Source organism: Canis aureus, chromosome 26, assembly GCF_053574225.1.
Source record: "Canis aureus isolate CA01 chromosome 26, VMU_Caureus_v.1.0, whole genome shotgun sequence".
Taxonomy (NCBI): Eukaryota; Metazoa; Chordata; class Mammalia; order Carnivora; family Canidae; genus Canis; species Canis aureus.
Window position 1 is genome coordinate 47,581,579 of NC_135636.1, and position 5,167 is coordinate 47,586,745.

The 5,167-nt window shown below is 45.7% G+C and overlaps 1 long non-coding RNA gene across 1 annotated transcript; it reads right to left on the reverse strand.

Annotated features, from left to right (window-relative positions):
- Nucleotides 1–3,892: 3,892 nt before the first annotated feature.
- Nucleotides 3,893–4,729, reverse strand: LOC144298885 (uncharacterized). Its single transcript, XR_013365757.1, has 2 exons — nt 4,638–4,729; nt 3,893–4,142 (listed from the first exon to the last, which is right to left on the reverse strand). It is a non-coding gene; the product is annotated as an uncharacterized LOC144298885 (long non-coding RNA).
- Nucleotides 4,730–5,167: the final 438 nt, after the last annotated feature.

Below are 5,167 nucleotides of genomic sequence, written 5' to 3' on the forward strand. Positions count from 1 at the left end.
GGACAAAGGAGCACAGAGGAGGCAGGGGCAGGAGAACAAGGAGAGGAAGAGATAAATGCCTAAAACTAATACCCAGAATCACTAGAGGTAATAGCTAACATTATCTCATTTCATCCTCAAACCACTTGGGACATAGCTCCCGTCATTATGCCCATCTTCCAGATGAGCCAAACGAGGCTCAGAGAGGTGAAGTCACCTGCCCAGCATCACACAGCTCAGAAATGAAGATCCACAGTTTCCTCCCAGGTCTAGGCCTCCCAGGTCTAGGCCCCACCTCTCCACTTCCATGCTGTTCCACCCCCGAGAATGACCCGCCCCATTGGTGGTCCTGCTTTCCGTGAGACCTGGCTCTTTCTCCAATTTCGATTCTTTTCTTCTTTTTCTGGTCCCCCCATCTTATGTATATCTAAATGTATTTATTGTCACTTTAGGATATTCACTGGCTTCACGATAACATCTGGAATGTGAGAGTAAAGAATCCAGAGTCATTTTTATAGCTCGGAAACGTTGTTGTGCGCATTACAGTAGAGAGTAGACTTAACTCCTGTCTGACTCCCTCTAGGGGACTTCACCCAAGAAAATCTGTGCTTATAAACAAGAGCTCCAGTTCAGTTCTCCATTCCACAGAGAGCGAAAACCGAATCCATAAAACCCTCATCTCCTTGCTCTGCTCCTCTGACCTGCCCTCACCCCCTCCCACAATCCCCCCACTCCCCGCCCCCCCCCCCAGGCAAACTGTGGTTCATCTGAGCTGCTTTGTGTTACTCCCACACTACTGTATATAAGCATCTTTATTTTTGTAAGGGCGGAATTTATTGTTATTTATGAATTTACGAAATTGAAGTTTTCTTATTGAGTCTGTACTTTACCCATGTTTTCCTTTCTTCTTGTTTTCTGATTCAAATCCTTTGGTCACTTAAACACTCTTTTTCTTTTCCTCCCAAATCATTCTGGACAATTTTAGCCTCTTCTTTTCGGGGTTTTGACGTTTGAGAAAACATGTAGGTCCATGAGTACCTGCTGCTGAAAAGAATCCTCTGGAATGTCATTTTGATTTGGTGAGACCTTTGTCGACAAGTTCGTGCCAGAGGTCACCGAGCACTGATAGTGGGGGGTCGGCCAGAGCCCAAACAAGTGAATATATGTCAAAAGCAATTTTCTGAAAGTGCTTGTCTCGACAGGCAAGCCCTGGGCCCCAGCGGTTTGTCCCCCAATGCATTCAAGATGTTTCTCTCGCCAGGGCTGTGGGAAAGACCCTTCCAGATGTCTTCAGGAAAGTCCCGCCCTCACCTGCCCGCCCAGCAGGTCACTGCAGAGCTTTGGCTGTCAGCCGCCTGGTGGGTGTTTACTGAGCTGAGTTTTGCTCCCAGTTAATTTACTCATGAAATTAATTGTTGCTTCACGGGTATAGAAGTTGATGCCAAAGCTGCACCTGATACCTTTCACATGGTCATTTCCTCTGCCCTATTGGCAGCCCTCATGTCCCTCTCCCACCCCCAACCCAAATGCTGGGTTACCCCATCTCTCAAGTCTTTGAATCTTTTTTAATCAATAGGGTGCCCTGTATTGTCAGCACTGATTTATTTTTTTGAATAGATAATTTTCATACTATTTAATGTGCAGATGTGCTAAGAGGGGGAAAAAGCTTCTATTCAGCCCTAGACTCCAGCCAACTGGCTCCCCTCCCAGAGGAACTACTATTAACAGTTTCTGGTACTCTTTCAAAGACACTAGGGATGCCTGGGTGGCTCAGTGGTTTGGCTCAGGGCATGATCCCGGGGTCCTGGGATCGAGTCTCACATCGGGCTCCCTGCAGGGAGCTGCTTCTCCCTCTGCCTGTGTCTGCCTCTCTCTGTGTGTCTCTCATGAATAAATAAATAGAACCTTAAAAAAAAAAAAAAAAAAAGTCACTTAATGTGTATGTCAGCAAATACGGGTATATTACCCCTTTTCCACAGGACACAGGGTGATGTTCTTTGAGGGGACCCCATCTACTCTGGGCAGGTACTTTCCACAAAGCTGGCATATCCAGTAACCATACCGGATAACATTTACCAGGGCTTTCTGAGATGGATCCTAGGCTGGGCCTACTCTGTTCATTTTCTCCCTTTATTCTCATCATAACTAATGAGTTAGACGCTATTATTATCTCATCTTTGCAGATAGATCAGAGATTCAGAAAGATTCAGGGCCGTGTCTAAGTGATATGACACATAGCTAACAAGTGGCCAAGATGGGATTTGAACCCAGGTTTGTCTGATGCCAGAGGTCCCAGTGATATGTTAGGTTGTCCTAACACAGACCAGATTCTTCAGTTCCCATAATCTAGAACAGACTATAGGGGTACAAGTCATTGGCTATCTAATGCTCACACACTGTGAGCCAAGCACTGAGCTAAATGCTCAGGGTGCAAAGAGTCAGCTTCTCTAGAAAGAGGCACAGTCTCTGTTGCCAACCTCTATCAGTGAAAATAGGTAAAGTGTTAGACATTGTGGGTGATTTTTAAGAAGCTCAAGAACTGGCCCAGGGCCAGACAAATTCCAGGCTGCTTCCTAGCAGTCACGGTGAATTCAGAATGAACATGAACCTTAGGATTGTCACTTTTAAGGATGTGAAAACTAAAACTTTGGAGAAAAGTCTGATTGAAACTACAAGTCAGCTTCCCAGCAGCCTTCAGAAGGAAAGGAAGAAGGCCCCTGGGTGGCTGGCTCAGTGCTTGAGCCTCTGCCTTCAGCCCAGGGCGTGATCCTGGGGTCCTGGAATTGAGTACTGCATCAGGCTCCCCGCAGGGAGCTTGCTTCTCCCTCTGCCTGTGTCTCTGCCTCTTTCTGCGTCTTTCATGAATAAATAAATAAAAATCTCAAAAAAGAAGAAGAAGAAGAAGAAGAAGAAGAGAAAGAAAGAAGGAAAGAAAGAAAGAAAGAAAGAAAGAAAGAAAGAAAGAAAGAAAGAAAGAAAGAAAGGAAGAAAGGACTCAACTGGGAGATGTAGATGTGGGGAAATGAGGGCTGAGCCAACACAAAGCCTTCCCCCCACCCTTCACGCCCCAGTAAAGATCCCCATGGTGTGGGGTGCAGGCAGATGAATGCTGGGGAAAATACACTAAGGAAACTGACATTGTGGGGTCCTAAATCCTGGGGATGACCTTATTCATCTCTCCTATCTCACTTCCTCACCACTTCCTCCAGGAAGCTTTCCCTCCTGACCAGGTGGAGTTGGTTCCTTCCCCACCCCTCATCTCAGATTCCCATGGAACCACGTGCTTTTTTCTAACATGGCAGTCTTCTCTTAGAATTGTAACTCTCTGGTCTACTGACTGTTTCCGCCTACATCAGAGGTCTGCAAAATAATAATAATAATAATAATAATAATAATAATAATTTTTTTTTTGGTAAAACGTCAGATGATAAATATTTTAGGCTTTCTATGCCTTCCATATGGTTTCTGTCAGAATTGCTCAACTCTGTTCAACTCTTCATTGTAGCGTGAAAATAGACATAGACAAAACATAAACATCAAGAGAGGCTCTGTTATAATAAAACTTTATTCATGGACATTGAAATTTGAATTTCATATAATTTTTGAGTGTCACAAAATACTGTCCTTCTTTTGATTATTTTCCCCCAGGCTATTTAAAACTATGAACCCTTTCCGTAACTGTGGACTGTCCAAAAGCAGGTGAAAGGCCTACAGTGGCAGTGGGGGTGGGCCAGCAGCGGGGGGGGGGGGGGGGGTGACGGACACCCAGATCTAGATGCCACTGTAACTTTTAACCAGTGAATTCCCAGGGAGCGAAGCCTTGCAGAGAGTGTAGTTTGACGACTAGTAGTTGAAGGCATAAATTACACAAGGGGGGGAGGTAATGGTTAGAGACGAACTTGTCAGAAAAATATTAAATTTGCAAATGGGTTTTATTTGCTCTGAAGTGTCATTGCTTTTTCTCCCCCGCTGAATGTTATGAAATGCTAATTAGCTCCCATCACAACCACGGTTCACAGATCTGTTTGATGTCCTTTGTCGGGGTGTGTACACAGCACTCCACACTGCAGCCCGAAATAACTTGGCTCAGCCACGGACAACTGCTCAGCTCCACGTCACGGAGACCGTCCAGCTAGGAAGGGTGGCCCGCAGGAGGGACCAAGCTGGCAAGAAGAAGTAAAATCAACCTCGGAAAAGTCTTGTTCCAAGTTCGTGTTGCTGCGCTGGGAGTGAGAATTTCCAGGGGACTGGAAAGTAATTCACCCGTAGGAAGTTCACGCGCTGGGGTGCCCGACACGCCAGGGTCTCCCCTGACCTCTCTGGGGGGTGGTGCACAAGACAGAGCACCCTCATCTTTCTCTGACCGCAGGTTTCATTGTCCCTCCTGGGCACCCATGGAGTGTTGGTGAGCAAACCCCCTGCCACCCAGTAGAGCTCTGCACACCAGAGTCTCCCAACTCAGCGCTACTGACATTGGAGCAGGATGCTTCTCTGTGTGGGGGTCCGTCCTGGGCACTGTAGCATGTCAGCAGCATCCCCGGCCTCTACCCACTAGATGCCAGGGGCCACCCCTCCGCCCCCCTTGGTTGCAAAATAAAGAAATGTTTCCAGGCATCCCCAAAAGTCCCCTTGGGGGCAAAATTGCCCCCCACTCTCACCCTGGCGGAGAACCCGCACCGAGGATCAGCCATCCTGAATGCAAGTCTTCAAACTCTGGTGAGCCTGGGATGGAAGTTTCACTAGCCTTTGGCAAAACAAGAAAGAAAGAAAAAAAAGATACCAGAGTGAGTTTTTTACAGGGTGAAATGTGATTGATGTGAAAAAATCTTTTTCTGAGATTTTCCTATTTGGGCCTGCAAAAATAACTTTTGTGAAGTGATACTAGCAGATGGCAGCCTTTTTTTTTTTTTTTTTTTTCCATAAATGCTTATACCTGGCAAAGGCAGGAGTTGGCAGTCTTATGCAACCCACACATTTTCTTTTCTTTTCTTTTCTTTTCTTTTCTTTTCTTTCTTTCTTTCTTTCTTTTTTTTTTTTTTTTAAGTTTTGCTGTAGTGAAATTCCAGGTTTGGGGAATGCTGCATCAGACAACTGTAAGAGGGAAATTGGGTTTTCTAGTCTCTCTCCTAAAGAACTCCCAGCTCTAGCACTTCCTAGCAATTTGGCTTAGTTTTTTTTTTTTTTTTTT